General features: G+C 45.7%; 1 protein-coding gene across 4 annotated transcripts in view; it reads right to left on the bottom strand.

Annotated features, from left to right (window-relative positions):
* The window catches only part of SLC45A4 (solute carrier family 45 member 4), a 95,571-nt gene extending 74,634 nt beyond the window's left edge, over positions 1–20,937 (bottom strand). For all 4 annotated transcript variants that reach the window (XM_060277571.1, XM_060277572.1, XM_035124407.2 and 1 more), the window contains exon 1: positions 20,636–20,937. The gene's annotated coding sequence lies outside the window, so the exon portion shown is untranslated. The remainder of the gene's footprint in view (positions 1–20,635) is intronic.
* Between the last annotated feature and the right edge of the window lie 820 nt (positions 20,938–21,757).

Raw genomic sequence — 21,757 nt, 5'->3', positions numbered from 1 at the left:
TACATAAAATGGACATTAAAAAAATACAAAGAAAACTAGATGCTAAAAAGAAGTTGATCAAAACAAACCCCATAAAACTGCATGTTAAAATACATGTCAGATTTACACGTCTTGCCCTAAACAAAAGTGTTTTTAGCAGACACCAAAAACAGTACAGTGGTACCTTGGTTCTTGAACTTAATCCATTCTGGGAGTCTGTTCAACTCCTGAAACCATTCAAAAACCAAGGCGTGGCTTCCAATTTGCTGCAAGAGCTTCCTGTACTCAATCGGAAGCCGTGGAAGTCGCGTCGGACATTCAACTTCCAAAAAACGTTCGCAAACCGGAACACTAACTTCTGGGTTTGTGGCGTTCAGGAGGCGATCTGTTCGGGAGCCAAGCCATTCGGGAACCAAGGTACCACTGTACAGTGGAAGGACCTGCCTAATGTCAGTGGGCAGGGGCCCCCAAAGTGCAGGTGCTTTCACAGTGAAGATACAATCCTTGCAAGTGTGTAATGAACATTATGCGGCAGATTTAAAAGTTCCGGTTCTGCAGATCGGCGCTAACTACAGTTGCTGGAGCATGGACAAGCAAAACCCCACATGAAGCAGGGTGGATAAAAATCAATGTTTTTTTTTTAAAAAAAATTAAAAAATCGGATTTTTTAAAAATAAAATGCTTTTTGAGGAAAATATATTACCATCCAAAGGTTATTCCATCATGAAATAAAGATTAGTTTTTTAATTATGTAGAATAAGGTTGTATATGTTTAATTTTTGGGGTAAATAAATTATATTAATCCATTCACAATGTCATGCTCTTCCAGAGGTTTTTGTAAGATTATTGGGCAGTTTCTCTGCCTACAAGATATTATCACAGATGCTTGGTTTACTTTTGCAGTTCTCAAAACTGAATTTGACTCAACAGAGATCACATGCCTCTTCTTCACAGCAAAAATGTTATAACACGAACAGAGTTGAGAAAAAGACCTTAATCCTATTGTTCTACGAACCTATGAATACAGAAACAACCCCTTCAGTGCTAAGTTTCAAGAAGTTCAGTGAATAGAATAGAAACAATATTTTTTCTGATTGTTTGGAGTGGACAGTATTTAAGTTTTTCATGTGTAGGCTGGGCTGACAGTCTAAGTTTCTTAAGATATATATTTTTTGTTTTTGTTTAGCCAAATTAGTTAACAAACATGTTTGTTTAAGCAAACAGCATATGCTGTAATGTTATTGTTTCAGTTGAATAAATCTATTTAAATTGTTATTATTAAGGTAATGATTATTTTTCTCCTTCCTAAGTACAACAGTAAAGTTGTCCAAATATGAATGATTAACCTATTAAACTGGGGATAAAAAACTAATATGAAAAGTTGTTATTCTAAAAATCTTCATCTACTTGCATATTAAAGTTATACCATCAAGAATTAGTCTTTATGTAGAAAACTATGATTTAAATCAAGCCTTACTGACTAGTGATTTAAATCGTGTTTTAAATCGTGATTTAAATCACTTTGATTTAAATCAAATCCACCCTGACATGAAGTGCACTGCAGTGGTCCCATGCTACAGTCACCAGTGCCTGGACTACTGTGTTCAAGCTATCCTGGGCCCAGAAACAACGGCAGTTGTCACAGCCAGACCTGATTAAAGGAGCTCCTAGCCATCAAGGCTACCTGAGCATTCAGTGGGAAAGCAAGATCCAGAAGCACCCCAATACTGACCTTTGGCCACTACAGTGGTACCTCCAGTTGCGGATGGGATCCGTTCCGGTGGTCTGATCGGATCCTGAGGTTTCCGCAACCTGCGCATGCGGTGAAACCCGGTAAAATACTTCTGGGTTTGCCATACGCGCATCCTGAAGTTTACATAACCAGAGGGTTACGTAAACAGAGGTTCAACTGCAGTCAGATTCAGAGCGAGGCTTGCACCACTTGCACTCTAGTCTTCGCCTGGCTTGCTTCACAGCCCCTAGCTTCTCATAATACCAATGAGTTTTCCGAGAGCAGATAATTCCTTTTCCTGCATGGAGGGCTATTCAACTGTATGAGCCCCCACCTACAGGTCAGAAGTGGTGCAGCCAAGACACAGATTTAACACTTCACTACAGATCTGTAAGGTGTACTTAAAACATTTCCACCTCTCAGATAAAATCTGAGAACATGCAGCGAGGGCCTCAGAAACTTGGACATCTGTGGGTGTTGAACACTGTTCAGGGCTCAGCATGCCTTCTCTTTGCGTGAGCAGAATGGTGCAGAAATAAGGAAATTCTCTTTGTCTGCAAAAATGTATTGAGGTCACAGGATTTTGTTGTCCTCAGCACAGAATACGGGATTATTTCAACACCGCAGTTATAGCCTGACTACTATTATCTTCTAGAGTTCAAAGGGCGAGTTTCTCGCGTCACCTGTTCAGTTACAATAGGTAGCTCTGGAACTTGTCCAGAAAATGATGCACACAATAAATGCTACGTTATTAGGCAGATCACCAAACTCCCAGCTTATCCCTGAACTGCTGCACACTCTGCTGACAAGTCTCAGTGTAAAACTTCACATGGATAGAAGGAATATTTACAAGCCCAGGTAAAAAACAATTGATCTGTGGACAAAAGTCCCGGTCAGTGGGAAAGGAAGGGTATAAGCAAGCAAGCAAGCAAGCAAACTAACTAACTAACTTCTGAATACTGTAGAAGGGTTGGAAACTCAGAGTACAATGCATCTGTTTATGTAAATAATGTTTCAATTTATCAGTAGAGCAATGACTCATTCAGGCAGATTAATAAAGCATTCTGCATTAGATGAAAGTGTAGCATTTTAAACATATATTTCCAAGATCTATGTTAGCTTTGTAGTGCGGCGAGTCAGTCAGGAAGCAAAAGTTGCTTAAGCTGCGTTTTGTTTTCTGTTTTCTTTCTTTTTTTACAAACAGAAGTGAAAATGAAGCAACAGTGTTGAAACACCAAGTTCAGATCAACAGCTCAGCAATCAGAAGCCTGACTCCAGTGCTTCCAAATAGAGGTTTGCAGGCTATCTAGCATCACAAGTTACTGGTCTCCGCAGCTACAGCAGGCACTGTGATTCTCCTGCAGTTTGATTTCACCCCTGAAGGTGCACTCCATTGTCTCTCAAGATAAATAGATGCCAACAACAATCTACAACCTATTTCTTAGTGGCTCTTGCTGCGAAATAATTTGGGCCAATCCCTATTATACAAGGTTTCTGCTCTGTGAATTAAATATGACTACCCTAGAGTAGGACAGCATTCTACGGTGTTAGAATAGAGAAGCAACCCAAACCACTTGTGGGGGGGGGGAAGCAACAGCTCAGAAATATTATTTAGAACACTAGACCAATTTAACACTAGTTTTAAACTAACAGTTTAAATACCACGACCAAGAAATAATAGGAAACTATTTAAGTCTGTGTTTTGAATCCATAAAAGTAAGGATGTGCAGCAGTTAAAACAGGCAGGGGGAGGAAATCTATTTTACAAAACTTATACCCATTTGTTTAGTCTCCGTTTAACCAGATGGCCTCACACTGTCTTTGGAAGTCTTTAATGAACTTTCCAGGAAAGGAGTGCCTTAGATGCTGAGCACTTGTGCATACTTGCTTGTTTAAATACAATGAACACACTTAAATACGGCACTCTGGTTAATCCTCATCGGTCACAAGAAGCGAATAGCCTTTGTCCTCATCCAGCAGGCTCTTCTGAGGTTCTTAACAAAAGATTGGTAATATTAAAAACAGGTACATCTGCTTTTCAGCTGTCTATAATATGTACAGGGTTCATGGGTCAAATCCACCACCCTAAATCACCCCACCTTTTTAAAAATACAATATTCCTCCTCCTCATGTGTCCTTACTGACACTTCGATCATTATACAGTGGATGCTCGGGTTGCGAACGTGATCCGTGCGGGAGGCACATTTGCAACCCGCAGCATTTGCAACTCACGTCTACACACACATGGGTCGCAATTTGGTGCTTCTGCGCATGCACAAAGCACGATTTAGCGCTTCTGCGCACACGCGCCGAAACCCGGAAGTAACCCGTTCTGGTACTTCCAGGTTTGGTGCGGAGCACAACCTGGAAAAACACAATCTGAAGCAGCTGTAACCCAAGGTATGACATTGCAAATCTGCAGGCAGACAGCAAATATGTCCTGATATTGAACAGCCCTAAGCCTGGAGGCACTTTAGAAAAACAATTTCTGCAGCCTCATCCTGCAAGGAGCAGGGGGCTGACCCCTCTGCTGTGTCCCCACCCATTATGCCATGGCCCTAAGAAGACTCCAGGATAACTAGAGCTCCTTATGCGTATCAAATTATGTGTGCAAAGCAGCTGTCTCCAGTTTCATTTGGCAACATAAAAATTAGTATGGCGATCATTGAGCTTTCCAGCTATCAGTCACAAGCTCCAAGATCTGTCCAAATCAGAGGATAGGGACTTCAGCATCATTCTATATCCCCACTGTCTTCTTTCACACAGAAGTGCAGGGCAGCAGAGAGCTAAGTGTGGCTGCCTCTTCCAGGACCCACTTTCTTCCGAGGGAGACATGTGCCGGCTCCCAGAATAGAGCTGTAGCTGTTACAAAGCTGGTGCTTAAGTAGAAATCGCCTGAACAACTAGGATGTTAAATCACAAAAAAGAGGCTGTTTGTCTACAGACCAGGCAAAGAGCAACAACACATAGACTTCCGAGTCATTCAGCTGGGATCACCCCAGCTAGCATCCAAGACACACGCAGCTATCCCTTTACTAGTAAACATAATAATAAATTTTTATTTGTACCCCACCCTCCCCAGTCAAAACCGGGCTCAGGGCGGCTAAGACCAATAAAATTACAATAAGACATAAAGGAAAAGAAAAGCCAACAGAGAAAATATATCATGCCTTCCTGAAAAGTGAGTATGGCATTCAATCAATCAATCAATCAATCATCACATTTCTTTACACTGTAAAGACACAGGGAATGAGCACTTGCTAGAGAAGGTTTTTGATGGCATGAAGGCCACTGCTGCTATACTAGGGTCAATGAGAATGTCAGCTTCCACTTCTCCAAGACAGTTGGTGTTGACGTTCTGCTACTTCTGCTACCTCCCGCCCCGTTCCGGCGCCCTCCCACCCCGTTTCCCAGTGTGGTGGGCGGGTGGGCGCAGCGCGCATGCAACAGGCGCTGCTGCGCGGCAGGCGGACGGGCAGGCGCAGCTGCGCGGCGGACCGGTCGGCCAGCGGGTGGGCGCAGCTCGCGGCGCCCTCCTGGCGGGCCGGCGCCATGGTGCCCTGCGCCACCCAGCCTGCACGTAGGGGCGGCCCTGCTTGCACTCACTATCAGAAGAGGGAAACAAGGGCAAGCAAAGAATACAGAGGCTCTCACATCCCCCTGGACGCAGCTCAGGCTGTTCCCAGGTCTAGGGGGCTCCTGGGCTCAAAGAGGTCCAAGTCCCAACACTGCCCTGATGGACGTGTCCAGAATTACAAACAGCTTGGGCCAATGCCAGCCATATAGGGCTTGCACTATATAGATTGGGGGGGGTGTAAAAAGATGCCCCATCCTCATTCACAGAGCACTGTGGCCAGTGACAGCTTTGAAGTTAGATGCTGTGCTAATGCAAAGCAAGTACGCATGAGAAGCACCGGAATTTATTTTACCCATATGCTCCCAGATCCTGCCTCAACGACGTTTAATGTCTAATTCCTATCGGGTATCAGAGGAACATTTTTTACAGCAGCGAATGCAGGTTCTCTGTGAAAAACACACTACTGCAAAAAAGATCAGAATTTTCAGGAAATTAACTGCTAGGGTGGTCAGCTTCACAGTTCTGGAACATGGCATTGAGTGACTGAACCACAGCATACTGGAAGCTGGCCAGGGCAAGGCCAAGGGCAAGAATGGGAGAAATTAAGTGCACAGACAATCTTCATGAGGTTTGTCTTTAAATTCACCCCTCCCCTCCAGTTATTTGGCACTTGATAATGGACTTGTTTTGAAGTCACTGGGCTTTTTTGTTTTTTCGTTTAATGAGCCAGCAGTGCGTGCAACAGAAGGCTCGCCAGCTGAAGAGGGAAAATATGCAGGGTCAGCAAAACACGAGTGTCATATTCGGCTACAAAAACATTACTGTTCCCCTTTAAACAAAGGCAGACAAGTTAACGGAGATTCCAGCAAAAAAACTCCACTTCTCACCCCTACTGTAAGATCAGTACAACTTAATATTGACCACCACGTCAAAGAAATACTTTAATGCTACAACCAAGACTTGAGTACATGGAGGTTGCCATCAAACGGTATGAACCAAAGTACACCGATTTGGATACCAGGACTCAGGGAAAGGGAGGGGGCTCCTTGCTGGAGTTCACACTGAACTTAGGAGGCAATTTGGAGCTACTATCCCAAAGTGCAGTGTGAGAGAAGTTCTGAGGATCCTAGATCTGAGGCAGGGAGCAAGGGACTCATGTTCACCACACAGGGAAGGACACCTTCCACGACAAAATGAATTTGTGGGTCCCAATATCTGAAATGTGCAAGCCAAATTTACGTTTAGAAGCCTCTGGCTAGTGCAAGCACTTTGAGGCTTCAAACTGTGTGTCTTTTCTTCCTCACATTCTCTATGTAGCTAGGGAATTGAACATCCTGCAGTTGGAGTTTTAAAACATTACTTCTACACCAACCTTGCTTTATTGGTCTTCCTCCCCCATATCACATTTTTAAACCTTGAGGACCAGCCCAGAGCATAGATCTCTAACATGCTTTTAGCTACAGGTAGGTAGCCGTGTTGCTCTGCTGTAGTTGAAACAAAATTAAAAAATTCCTTCCAGTAGCACCTTAGAGACCAACTAAGTTTGTCATTGGTATGAGCTTTCGTGTGCATGCACACTACTTCAGATACACTGAAACAGAAGTCACCAGACCCTTATATACAGTGAGAGGGTGGGGAGGGGTATTACTCAGAAGGGTGGTGGGAATGGGTGATTGGCTGATAGGTGTGGCAAACCTGTTTGCAACTGTTTGTTGTTGTTGTTGTTTAGTCGTTTAGTCGTGTCCGACTCTTCGTGACCCCATGGAGCATAGCATGCCAGGCACTCCTGTCTTCCACTGCCTCCCGCAGTTTGGTCAAACTCATGTTCGTAGCTTCGAGAACACTGTCCAACCATCTCGTCCTCTGTCGTCCCCTTCTCCTAGTGCCCTCCATCTTTCCCAACATCAAGGTCTTTTCCAAGGATTCTTCTCTTCTCATGAGGTGGCCAAAGTATTGGAGCCTCAGCTTCAGGATCTGTCCTTCCAGTGAGCACTCAGGGCAGATTTCCTTAAGAATGGATAGGTTTGATCTTCTTGCAGTCCATGGGACTCTCAAGAGTCTCCTCCAGCACCATAATTCAAAAGCATCAATTCTTCGGTGATCAGTCTTCTTTATGGTCCAGCTCTTACTTCCATACATCACTACTGGGAAAACCATAGCTTTAACTATACAGACCTTTGTAGGCAAGGTGATGTCTCTGCTTTTTAAGATGCTGTCTAGGTTAAGGACTGCAATTGGTCTTACAGGAAAAAGCAAGGGGTGAGATGGCTAAAAATAGCTTTATCATGCATAATGAGATAAGAATCCAATGTCTCGCTTTAGACCAGGTCTCTCCATGGTTTTAAGTTTGGTAATAAGTTGCAATTCAGCAACTTCTCTTTCCAGTCTACAGTGGTACCCTGGGTTGCAGACCCGATCCGTTCCGGGGTGCCGTTCACACCCCGAAAAGTCCGCAACCTGAGCGGCGCTTTTGCGCATGCGTGAAAGGGCGATAGAGCGCCTAGGAGTACCAGCTAAGTGTTTAAATACAAAGCTGCCTTAAATCTACTCCGGCAATGAGAGTGAGGCATCTGTCAATGATGATCGGCCAAGTTACCTTCACGTTCGAGGGAGTAACAGTACTCTGACCACAGGGTGGCAAGTCAAGGAGCATAGAAGACGCCAGGAAGCCCGGGAAAATTACAGTATATTTGGAACAGAGAACATTACACAGTAGTTAGTGTAAAGGATCAGGCCAGAGGAAGCAGCCTAAGCGGGGAAAGCAACCTGGGGAGAAATGCACATAACTAGCACTTGAAGGTGTGAGGAAGGCTCACGTTCCAATTTGGAATAATTACTCTTTTTTTGTCTGCAGGCCTTTAAGTATACACAATAGTATGAAAGTTTATAAGCCTCCAGGTAAGTCATTAGCACATGCTAATTACAAAGCAAGCAACTACTATGACATAACCATGCTAGGATTTAAATTGCAACTAAATCCGGAAGCCATAACTTGAGGGTAAGCGCAGTATGCCTTTCATTTCCAGTCCCCCCCCCCAAAGCAAATGCTGGCTTCACAGCACCCAGAGCTGCTGGATTGTGTTCGAGGGTTTAAACTGCTGAGGCTTGTTGACTAGAAGTTTTAACCACCAGAGAGCTCGATAGTCTCCAAAGAATATGATCTAAGATTAGAATTAGTGCAAATTATGGAACAAGGTAGCTTGCCTGATTGCACACCACAATTCTTCTTGGCAGGGCCCCCACCACTTAAGTTCTGAGCAGTGCCAAGCACACTGTTGACATTAAGGTTTTAATTAGCATCAGTATGTGAAAAGCTAATCATAATCACTTTTACAAGGTTTCCTCCCAAAATCTGAGACCAATATTATGGAAAATTGAGGTGTTTTGCTCAACAAAAACATGTGGTAAAGCCCTTCTCTGACATTTCAGCCTATGGGTGGGGAAACAGCATGCTGTGAATTTTCTACCACCTAGAAAACCATCTCCCTGCATGCAGAAGACTAGCATACCAAAGGGAAGAGCTAGATTTAAATCTCTCTCGCACAAGCTAGCCTTCCACAGGGAGATAGTTATAACATGGAGGAGCCAATAGATTAGACCAACTTGGCACCAGAATACACATTTACAGTGGTACCTCGGTTTATGAACTTAATCCGTTCCGCAAGTCCGTTCTTAAACCAAAACTGTTCTAAAACCGAGGCGCGCTTTCCCTAATGAGGCCTCCCACCGCTGTGCCCTTCCACCGCTCGGCTTCTGTTCTTAGACTGAGGTAAAGTTTGCAAACCAGGACACTACTTCCGGTTTTGTGGAGTTTGTAAACTGAATAGTTTGTAAACAGGGCTGCTCTTAAACCGAGGTACCACTGTATTTGCTGGGACCAAAGTGGAAACAGCTTATTGATACATTTCCTTTAACAAAACCAGTTCATATAGACAAACCTAGTAAAGGTAAATCTTTGCTTATTTTCAGAAAGCTACTTGTGTTCTATTAAACTTATTTTTAATGGGGATTATAGATATGGGCCATTGGGAATAGCTTACACAATAGTGTGTTACCAACAATTTTAAAAAGGGGGTTCACAACAGGAGATTTTCATGAAAACTCCCTGTTGCTAACTTTCTACCTATTACGCAAATTCCACATACTCTGGCTTCGTGGTAACTGTAAGGGTCAAACTAGATTTCAGTGTGGGAATTATTTCCAAAGAATGTGTCACTTTCAGAGGCATGCTGAGATCCAAAAGACCAACATCTTCTGTGCCTTCTATTCGCATTAAAAACAAAACAAAAAGTGGCACACTTAACGCAACTTTGAAGTCACGTCTAGTTTGGAACGCAGAAGTTAACCATTTGAATCTTTCCCAGCAATTAAGAGGTGTTTGTGCAATCACTGCGCTATTTTAAAAAAGCTATACCAGCTGGTTAACTGGAGAATTAGGACAACCAAGCTCCACACTTTCAAAAATTTGGCATGCTTCACTTGCTGAAGCGTAAATACTTCACCACAGAATCTCTCATACCTGTAAATATGATTAGACTGATGCTCAAATCTAAACTGCTACAGAACCACCACAAAGATGCCACAATAAATATACCCACCAGTGGCTGACTCCAGTGTTTGAAATTAGCCAGGCGCCAGGCGCATTTCGCACCTAGCGTTCGACCACTTGCAACCAAGTGAAGATGCCTGGTGCCAGGATGGCGCCTGACATCTCCACCATCTGGAGGTGCACGCCTGAGGATCATACCCCGGCTGTTTTCACACACCAATACCAACCACATCCTGTAGAATTCTCTCAGTTACATTTTATCTGCACCTTCGGAATGAATTTCTGGAAGCAAAATGCTTTTTCTGCGCAGCCTGAGCAGGAGAAGTCGCCATTAAGATAAAGAGGTCGGAATAGGCCAATATATATGTGGGACTGTCCCTGGATCAAGTGACTTTTCTTCTTTCAGTTCTCAAAGCTCTTAACCCAGCTCAGGGTTGTCATCTGAACTAACCAGATGTTTAACTGAGAATCAATCTCAGTCAGTCCATCATTTTAAAAAATAACATGTCTTGCCCAAAAATGTCAACAAGACATTCCATTTTGGCGACTGAAACTTTGGTTTAAGGAGCTATTGGGCACCTAGCTTCCTAATAATAAATTTTCATTTATACCCCTGCCCTTCCCGGTTAAAAACCCCGGGCTCAGGGTGGCTACCAACAAATTTAAAACACTTAATTGTAATACAACATAAAAGCAGCATAAAATACAGTATAAAAGCATGAATAACAATAAAATTCAAGTTCACGAATCAATTTGGGGAAAATCCATCCAATAAACATTAGATAGTCACCAGGGCTAGCTGGCTAAATTAGACCACTTGGGCCAGCGAGGAGGCTAGGGGAGAATTAGCTGTGGGGGCCCAGAGCGGGTAATCTTCATAAAAGGGGGGAGGGGGGAAGAGAAGGGAAATAAAAAATCAGGCTGAGTTCAAATTAAAGGCCAGGCGGAATAGCTCTGTCTTACAGGCTGTCTGAGATTTTAACACTGCTGCCTACATAGCACTAATCTATGTATCGGGGATGTGGGGTGTTTTCATCGGAACATTTTCTGGGACGGTGATCCTGGCCGTGACTGAATGCAACATCTTGTTTACTCCCTGGATTTTCCTGAAGAAGCAAGATGGAATTTCAAATATGTGAAGGCTTTGTAGCATATGACGTGGGCAGGGGTATATGCAAGGAGACAAGTGATCCAAGGGGAATGCAATTAGGCCAGCTCCAATCTGATCAGCCTGGCTTGCAAAATACATCTGACAGCTTCCAAAAGATGAGGCACACGCTGCAGCTGTGATTGAACTGAAACAGGGCAGGACTGGGCAAATTGCCCCCTGGCTTGAAAAGTTTCAGTGACCAGAACCTTGGAGCAGGTTAGCTTATTATGGCAGGAAAGCTCTGCTTCCTTCCAACATGCAGTCCGCAACGGCCCATCTCTATAGTGCAACCAAGAGTCAGGTTGATGGACTAGCAGAATGGAACTTTGTTTTCCAGAACCATTACCGTCCCCCATCCCAAAGAGCCCTCCCTACCCACGATGGTCTGTCTAAAGTTTGAGCAGAGATGCTTTTAGCTTCTGATGACTCTGTAACAGAAAACATTAGGATTCTAAAGTTCCATGACATCATAATGTTAATGGAAGCAGCTTTCAGAGAACAGCCAAGCGATTGACCTCAGATTTATGCAGGGCTTCTGCTGGGAGGGCAGATGCTGTTCAGACTGCAGGCGAAGGATGAAATGCTCTGACTATGGATGCCCTATGCATTCAAAACGAACATGCATGCAAGAGAAGAACTCTAAACTTTTTCTACGTATTTGCTTCCCTTTGAGCCTTCCCTTGTGCACTTCAAAAGACATCACAGATCAATGTAGCCTCCCTGTGACCCCTTTTGTCCATTGATTTGCCTGAATTTTGGCCCAGAACAACGGCAAGTGCTTCCAAACCACAAGAAATTGCAGGCGGCTGAAAGGTGCTTAACATGTACCTAAGAAATTTGGAATATTTCCCAAGTCATATATGCAGACATACATTAAATTATTGTTGAATCAAAAGATGAATTTTTAACATTTTAAAACATTTTAAAGAAATAAATATCAGCTATCGGATTTAACCCAATGGCAATATTTGAAGCTACAACATTCTATTAACAACTTTGTTTGGAGCAGTAGCATTTTCAGTCAGTTTCTGAGATGCTTGAGATACTAGAACAAGTGGCTAAATCCTTTAGAACTAAAAAAATTGATTACCTTTTGTTATATTTTTTAAATCAATAAATCAATTTGATATGCAGGTTAAGGGGAAGAAGAGGGACCGAGGTTTCCGTTTCCTAAGCAAATACACATAACCTGCTGTTACCTATTATCTTTATTTCTCACTTGGGCTGGATCTACATTGATCTATAAAAACACTGTTAAAGGCTATGATAAAAGTTATATAGCTCTCAATGCAATTTCACACTGCTGACGGGTCACTACTATGCAGCATCCTCTGGTGTCACATTTTTATAACGGATTTTTGACGTTATAGCCGACCAATGTAGATTCACCCTTCGTCAACCATTGTTCCCTGCTGCATTTCAGGTTTAATGTCCCCCCTCCATCTGCTTCATGTAGGCCGCGGGTCCCCAGACTTACCGGCGTTTGGGCCGGTTCCCACCGCGCCGATCGCGCGACGGGCCGGAGGGCGGGGGAGTGCGTGCCCGTGGGCATGGGCGCTTACTGGCGCGGCGGCGCGCTTCCCGGGTGGAAAAAGCACCGAAAATCCGTTGTGCGCATGTGCGTGGGCCTCCCCCGACCCGGAAGTGCACCAGAAATGACTTCTTCCGGGTCGGGAGAGGCCCACACGCATGCGCAGAAAGGATTTTCGGCGCTTTTTCCCAACCCGGAAGAGCGCTGCTGCGCTGCGCGCCGTAAGAGCGGGCGGCGGGGGTCGTCGCGGGCCGGATTGGCAGGCTAATTGGGCCGCATCCGGCCCCCGGGCCGTAGTCTGGGGACCCCTGATGTAGGGCTTTCATTTGTATAATATCCAGGCTCAACAATCCAGGTTCTTTGTCTAAGGTGCCACAATACTTGTATTTGCTGCTACAAACTGCCGTGGCTACAGTTCTTTAAAGTACAGTGAATGAAGTTGTACTGAAACTAGCTTTTAACTTTGACAGCTTACAAAACACTAATTTCGCATGCAAGTATGGTTAGAATCTCTGACGTGCTGTAATCAAGCCTTGATCTTGGACAAATGTGTTTATATGGTGCATATATCAAATACCTGGTTTTAACCAACACTTTGTGTTTAGATATGCTATATCAGGCACACACTAAAAAGCTAACATTTGAAGAAGCCCTTGGAAGTGCAATGTTGAATAATTTTAAAATACATTTTTATGACTTTAAAAATAATTCTATGTATGTATGTATTTATGTATCTTTTTTACATATAAGGCGCTATTTTTTATTTTTTTAAAGTAAAAAAAAATAGGATTTCACTATAACAATTGTAAACAGTTAACAATTACAATGTTTAATCTACGGTATTTTATTTGGACACATGATTCAAACTCTTGTATTAGAGTTACAGTAATGCTGAGTAGCAGAAACAAGGCTGGTCAAATACACCAATGTGATCACCATCCAGAAGATTGTTCACACAATGCCACACATCAGAAGTTGGCTAAGATTATGAAGATTAGCTACATGAGATGCTTTCCCCCCTGTTTCCATCTGTAAGTTTAAAAGCCAAGCACGGGGCCAGTAAAAGCACAAAAAAGGCCATGTTATGCAGTCAATCAAAGTCCACAATCAAGCTTGGCAGGGCAACGCCTGTGAGCTGCCAAGCCAATGACATCTTCCCCTAGGATAAACAAACATTTTTTTCCCAAGACCTTGGCAATGGCCCCAGACCTTGGGGTGAACTTTAGTCCTTCAGCCAGCCAAGTGGATGGAATGCAGGGTGTAAGAAGTCAAGAAGGATCACTCTGCAAGACAGGTCTGATGAAAAAAAAAGGGCAGGAAAGGGAGCTTGGCTAAGCATCTGAGTATCTTCATATGCAAAAGGGGAACTGCTTAATTTAAAAGGGAGGCCGAGCACATATCAGGTATAAATAGTGCCAGCTTCTCAACTACATTGGGCTTTAACAACTTAAGCTTTTATCTTGGCATTTGCAAAATTCCTAGCAGAGCTTACGTTAAAGTAGTCTCCATAAAGAGATCTTTAAGTACTCTTCGCTGGTAATCATAGCTCCAAATCCTTGGAAAGTGAACATGAACTCTAGAAGCTGCTATAAACTCCTCACCTTGCTCCTTTCACACGGGATGGTTCAAACCATGAATACTCCCTACTCCGGCTTTGCATGATTTTATGTTCTAAAGCCAAAGCTAATTAGGCAAGGAGAGAAAGTAATTCACCTGTAGAACCATTTGTCTCAGGGAGTTGGTGAAATCTGCATTTTTAAGGAACAGTCCCTGAACTAACATGTAGAGGGCCGAGCTGTGGCCAGTTACCCTCTGAAATTATATAAAAATTAAAGCTCCGTAATAAATCAGCTAAAAACAGGGGAAAGTGCTAAACCTCTGCAATCCTCTTGAAGCCTGACGTATGAATAAACCCAAACACAATGCACTCAAATCAGGGAGCGAACAACACGGTGAGAGGGCCACTTGGTGAACAAAGCCAAGTAAAAACACTTGCAGAAACACAGGATTATTCGTTCCTGCTGCCTCTTCTGCTTGAATAAGTAGTCTGAATTGTGAAGCATGCACAACAGCAGCAGTCTATATAAGCTAGGTTTATGCCTGGTTTCAGGCTCCTTCACTGTGTAAGCAACAGCTGAAAAATTATGATGTAACCTTCCCATGAGTTTGCAAGAAGGGAGTTGTACAGCTGGGGCAATATTATATTAAGCCACAATGCCAGATGAACTCTCTGAAACAATTGTGGAGTGCAAATGCAATATTTGGAGTGTGCCCATCGTGGCAGAACTAACGCCCTGCATTGCATAATATTTCGGATTCAGTCACTGACATCCCCAAGTGAAAGAATCTCAGGGAGCAAAGTGGGGGAAAGACCCTGGCCCAAGATTGCAGAGATGCCGACCGCCAGCTGTTAAAAGGGGGCTAGAGAGACCAGTGACCTGACAGTGTCAGACCTGGCCAACACCTGCAGCAGAATGAGATGGTAAAATTGTGAGGTGGAATGTACCACTTCAGGATGCAAGTGCGGGGGTGTGCATGCAAACCCCATTTTTAAGCATCACTGCATATAAAATCTCCCTTAAGTAGAAAAACTAGCATGCAGATAACAGAGAAATTATCCCCAGTTGCTCCCCAATTTTTATATTTTGTTAATGTGCTGCAGCATTCAAAACCGATCCCTCATCCCTGGCAATCTCAAATCGTACCATGTACTATATTCTATCATCTCAGAATTCTGTCTCATTTTTCTGAATGTGCAAAGCAAAGCATCTACGTATGCCCAGCATTTGCATCCCTGCCTGACTTATCAGCCTTTTTTTCCAACTGCTGGAGCAGTCTCAAGGACTGCTTGAGAAAAACAACCAATGCCCACTAGATGAAACTGTGCTCCTGAAAGCCCCAACCTAATGTTTATTTCCAAGACAACAGCTGCTTCTGCTGTTGCTGCTACCTTTAAGTGCCTGCATTTCAGCGTTTGTCATCTTTTTGGCAGCGGCCCCAGTAAAAAGTAGCCCTGAATAACCGCTTTCAAAAACATAAACGAAGCTCGAAATACTCCACTCTTTGTTGTAAAGAACAAGATTGCTCAGAAACCATAAACTGTACAATTTCCCCTTTGGAGTTCCGAGCCCGTTCCTTAAGGAAGATTGGTTCTGAAGTGTTTGTTACAAATGAACTATTCATTTAAAGGCATAGTGCCCCAATTGTGCAGCCTTACTCGAAAAAGCACGGCTCGCAATTTTGCTACAGCTCTCGCCAGCAAGGCTATCTTGATCTATGAAGCAACTGTGGGCAGAATAATATGTACCGGGCAGAGCATATAAACACACTAACCGATTGCTGTGAAGCAAGTATGACAGCTTAAGGATCTCCCCCGCCTCCCAGTTATCAGACTGTTTAGAGATACACTCACCCTTCTGTTCCAAAGCCAAGCCAATATCCGCCCACTTGCGCCGAAAGCAAGCAGCAGAAGATACGGCTGATTTTCAGCAAATATTACCAGCAGTGCTTAAGCCAGGCAGTGCAATGCGATACAGATCATAACAGATAATTATGCCAGAGCAGAGTGCAATGCAAGCCATTTTAAACGTATGCATTTTCAAAAGTTAAATGGCAGTAAAGGAATAATACCATTAGCACTGCTACACTAGGTACCGGACAAGTGGGCATCCACATACCTTTGTAGACCAAACCCTCAGTTTGGGTATCAGTCAACACAGTACATACAAGAGCCAAGCATTGCTGCTGAGCTTCTTTCAGATCCTCCTCCTCCTCTTAACAGGCAGCTAGCTAATCAGCCTCTCAATCCACGTGCACTACCAGATTCGCTCCTTTTAGTTCCTCTAAAGCTGGAATCACTGACAACACCAACGAAAATAACCGGTGAAGGATCTGGTGTAAGGATAACATGCAGTTAAAGCATTATGGGCTATGGAGATAGTTATCAAGAAAACAAATTGCCTTTTTCCAGGAGCAGCCTCAAGGTCAGCCATGCCTTTTTCCTCCCAACACCGAGAAGAAATTTCTCTTTAAATACACTTCAGTCATGCCTAAATAACTCAATATATTTCATGTGGCTTCGAGTACAACATTCCAAACAATATCTGAGAGATCTTTTGACACACACAAAAATTACTTTTGTATTTTTAGATCTGGGAATGCCTGCTTTCAGAAATCCTATGCAGTTAACTTTGTTTGCATCTGTAACACATGCTATTCCTGCTTATTTATAATACGGGGGCAAAGAATTTCATCCCTGTTGGGGTCAAACCACAAATATGCAAATTGAAGCACTTTACCTGATCAGCAAAATGAATTGACCATTTGCATTACAGGCAAAGTGACACAAAACAGGATTTATTGCTGGGTTTATTGATGAAACCCAGTTTAAGCTTCTGCTCCTCCTACCAGACCTGCCCAACCCCAAATGAAACAAAGTTTTGTCATGCAGGAAAGGTCCCCAACACTGAAAGGGAAAACCCAATACACATTCTGGGTGCAACAGATAAGATGGGGCTGACCCACTAGGCTACACCTGGAACAGCTCAGCTGGTAAAGCATGAGACTCTTAATCTCAGGGTTGTGGGTTTGAGCCCCACGTTGGGCAAAGGATTCCTGCATTGCAGGGGGTTGGACTATATGACCCTCATGGTCCCTTCCAACTCTACAATTCTATGATTCAATGACCCACAAGCCACATCTCCACATAAAGCTAGTACATACCAAAAGCTGCCCTCCAAGTCTCCCTCAGTAGATAGATGCCTCTCAGGATGGCAACAAATCCCCCTCATGCTTTGCTGCCTCCTCCTATAATAACAATTTGGTCACCTACATGACACTCAACACACCAGCAGATCTTTATCTGCGGCACTTTGCTCCCCTTCCACTTCTCTGGTTTCCGCACCCCTCTTGTTCTTGTACCCCAAACACTCCCCCCTTTGCCACAAGTCACTGCAACCTTCCCTGTGATTCTTTCCCACCCTGTATTCCGCCCTCGAAGTCTGTTCTGATAGTTGCCGACTCGAAGCACTACAAGGAGCAAAGTTCCTCCCTCATTTCACTCTCTTTTCCAGGATCGACACATTTATTTGCTTCTTCCCTTTTCTCTCCGTTGCACGTCCTGCTTTAGAAAGAAACTCCTTGTCTCAAACCCCAAGCCCTTTGCCCACACTTAACTCATCCTGCCTCCTCAACCTGACCTTGCAGAGATAAGAATCTCTTCTCTCTCTCTCTCAAGTTCTCTTACAGCCCCTTCAGCACCTGATTTTTCTAGGGTCAGTTTTCTCAGCCCTAGCATGCTCCACACACAGATCCCAACATGTGATCTCTTCTCCTCTTCTCTTGCCTTATCAGACAACCTTATGATCTTCTCCCACCCCCAGTTATTTCCTCCCATTAACAAACTTTTTGCTTCTGCAGCTATTTCTCACTCAACCGCTGGGATTCTGCTCACCTTTTTGAACTCCCTGAAGAACATCTTAAGGATAGTTTAAAAAATGTGTCTTCCCTCTTTTCCACAGGCTGTCTTCTTCCATCCCCCACCAAACCCAATTCTCTCCCTTGTCCCAAAACCCTGCCTCTCAAACTCACCAGCCCTCTTTCTGCCTTATCCTCCTCTCCAACAACACCCCAGCCCTTCTTCTTCTGAACCCCATTTGCTAGGGTCCCTCTCTTGAATCTGCTGTTCAAAGAATTGCAGAGCTGGAAAGGATCCCGAGGGTCATCTAGTCCAACCCCCTACTTGTATCTTTCGCTTCCAAGTCAATGTACACACTCCAGGTTTCCTCTGCCCTCTGCATTACAAAGACCAACTCTGCATTATAAAGATGCCTCCAAATATAAAGGCTGGCAACATCAACCCCGCCATGTGGGAATCTCTTACAGACAACCTCATTGCATGGAGACAGAGAGTCAGGTTGTGCAGCTACAGCAGTGACCAGAGGAGGAATGACCCCTGGGAGGAGCACAGAAAGAAGGAACGCCGTGGTGCATCTGCAGCAACACAACCAGATGCCTTCATCTGCTCCAGCTGCAACAAAACATGTCTCTCCTGTATCGGTTTCTACAGCCACAGCAGGATCTGTAACTCCCCAACAGTTTGACTTCACCCCCAAAGGCGCAGTCCTCCAGTGTCTCCCAAGACAGATGGATGTCAAGAACAACAATTCCTCAGTCACACAACAGCCTCCGCACTCCTCCAACACCCACCCCGGCGCCCAGAGACACACACACCCCTACTCAAATGCACACCTTTCCAAAAGAATGCCCCCTCCCCAGCCATGAAATCCTCTTTCAAGGCAAATTTCCTAAAGAGACACCCCTTTGTGTGTTTCCTTTTGGGTCCCTTCCTCCACCAGTCTCTTTCTCAAAGAGTTCTGCTCTCTAAGCCCACCCTGATGTGGGCTTGGTACCCTGAATTGCTCCGCTGGTCCGACAGATATATTAAAAAAAACCACAAAGCAGGCAGCCTTTAGATTAACTGGTTTGTGGCAGGGAATGACTGGGAAATCCACACGGGGCTATGGAGCTATCAGCCACATTAAGACACCAAAAAAAGAACTCCAGGGTATAAACACAGGATACCCTGAAACCCAGAAAAACATGTCTCCCGCTAAATTTTTACTCCTTATGTTTACATGCCACTTTCCCCCCAAGGTGACATGAATGTGGTTCTTAAGATGTCTCCCATCCAGTGACTAAACCTAAACCTTCAACCAAGGTGGTGGCCCGATGTGTCTTCACACCAAATTCCAGGACCTGGTTGGATGGTTTTCATATTCCAAGGGCACAAATTTTTTTTGCTGCTGGCTGCTGTTAGGCCTTGCTTGTGGGTTTCCTACAAGCACCAGACAGACCAAGATTAAATATATATATATATACTGGGCAAGATTTTAGTGGCATCTGTTTCCCCAATTTAATCCTCACAGCAACCCTATAAGGTACTGTAGGTTAGGCTGGGAGGGTAGTGACTGACCCAAAGTTACTGAGTGAGATTCATCAGCTGAGTGGGGATTTGAACCCTGTTCGCCCAGACCCAACACTCTAACCACTAACCCTATCAACACAAGGCAACTTGCAAAGCTAGAATACACACCGAAAACAAATCCTAAAGATTGCTTAATTTTTTTCCAAAATGTAGCCAAGCACATACTGTACTTGAATAAATGTGTTCTCAGTTTACATTACATCTACATAGAACTTACATACCCCTGAATGCCAACAACCCATAGAACCAAATCTCCATGGGGGGGGTACTTCTTTAGCAATTTTACCTACAACAGTTGAGTAAAACCTCCAGGGGCAGAGGCACTGTACCTCCAAATGCCACCTGTTTCAAGGTGGGGCATTCAGCAGCAGGGAAAGCTGTGAAACCTTATGCCCATCCCCCAGACCGTTGTGGGGGAGAAAACAATACAGAAGACTGTTGTAGCAGGACCACTCCGAAGTGCAGGTGCATGTTAGGGATGTGGGACAAAAGCGTTGTGTGGATGGTACATCTCAAGGAAAAACCCCACCCCAAGCAGTCTGTTCCGACATGCAGGTGAGCGTCAGGGATGCAGGACATAAGTCATATGGATGGCGTACCATTACCCTCCCTGCCTCGGGGAAACAATCCAATCCTGACTCCAGACCATACACAGATGGGTGTCAGGGTCGCAGGTCAGAAGGGCCGTGTGCTCTCCCTCCCTCCCAAACATCTTCTACCCCTCCCAGTGGCCCGTTCCGACATGCAGGTGCGTGTCAGAAGGGCTGTATGGATGGCGCGCCTGTGGTCTGCCTCCTGCACGAACACCTCCTACCCCTCCTCGCACCAAGTGCCGATGCCTGTCAGGGTCGCGAGTCAGAAGGGCCGTATGAATGGCGCGCCTGCGCTCTCCCTCCCGCACGAACACCTCCTACCCCTCCCGGCGGCCCGTTCCGACGTGCAGGTGCGTGTCAGGGCCGCGAGTCAGAAGGGCCGTGTGGACGGCGCCCCTGCGCTCTCCCTCCCTCCCTCCTCCTACCCCTCCTCGCAGCAAGTGCCGATGCGTGTCAGGGTCGCGAGGCAGAAGGGTCGTGTGGACCGCGCGCCTCCGACCCGCCCCCACCCCCGCGGCCCTTCCCTCCGCGGCCGGTACCTGCTCCTGCCGGAGCGCGCTGCTCTGCCGGGGCCCGGCTGCTCCCCCTCGCAGGGGCGGGCTGCTTGCTGCGCCGGGCTGCTCCGCTGAGGCCGGGTCCTGTCCGGTCACGGTCCGGGGACGGGGTCGCGGTCAGGGCGGCCGAGCGTCGGGCTCTGTCACGGCGACCGGGCGGCAACGGTGGCGGAGGCGGCAGCGGGCTCCGAAGCGGGCGGCGGGCTGCGCAGGCGGGCGCTTTATACCCTCGGCTCCTCGGAAACCGTCTCCGCGCAACGCTTCCGCTTCCGCCCCTCCCTCGCGCCCGCCCGCCTCATGAATATGCAAATCGGGGCTAGCGAGGAGGGGGCGCCTGAGGAGCGAAGGGCAAAGAGTGGGGCGCGGGGGGGGGGTGTAGAAAAAGAGAGAAAGAGGGAGGGGAGGCGGCCAGCCAATGAGGGGGAGGGCAGGGCTCCCCCCGCAGCGCGCCGATTGGCTACGCACGCAAGGAAATAGAACGCGCGCACCGCGAAGGTGGGAGAACTTGCTGTGCCCAGTGACGCTGCAGCATCGCCGTCAGCTCGAAGCCTGGGCCGAAGGTGGGGGGCTGTTGGAAGGGCGCCCGCTAGGAATCGGAAGGAGGGAGAGGGGCATGGGGAGAGTTAATGGCGGGGGCGAGTGGCGGGAATCGCAACGCACCTTGCGGGGGGCAGGGAAGGCCTCGTGGATGCGGCGAGCTCGTTGGGGGATGCAGAGGCAAGCGCTGTAGGTGGGGAGACTTAGAATGGGGTGCATTCCTGGGAAAAGGTGCGGGGAAGGATCGCCGGCATTGCACGTTCGGCGTGTGCAGATAGGCGCCGGCTAGTTTGCAGCCGCTGCAATCGGTGCGTGCGGGCGGGCGCGCGCTCAAAAACAAGCCCCGCGGAGTGCGGTGGTACATAACTCCCAAGCAGCCTCAGAATGCTTATTATTCGCTCGAGTTAAGCTGGCTTTAAAAATAACAAACGCCCTTCTCTAAAACCCTTCTGCACATGATGGATGGTGGGGAAGAAATCCTACGCAGGTCTGCACTTGCCTGGCTTTGAACTGATCTGCCTAGAATGGTTTATAGCAGGTGCATTTCATAGGGCAGAGGTTTATTTGCTC

Source organism: Zootoca vivipara, chromosome 8, assembly GCF_963506605.1.
Source record: "Zootoca vivipara chromosome 8, rZooViv1.1, whole genome shotgun sequence".
In the NCBI taxonomy this organism is placed as follows: domain Eukaryota; kingdom Metazoa; phylum Chordata; class Lepidosauria; order Squamata; family Lacertidae; genus Zootoca; species Zootoca vivipara.
This window is presented reverse-complemented; position numbering and strand designations above follow the sequence as displayed.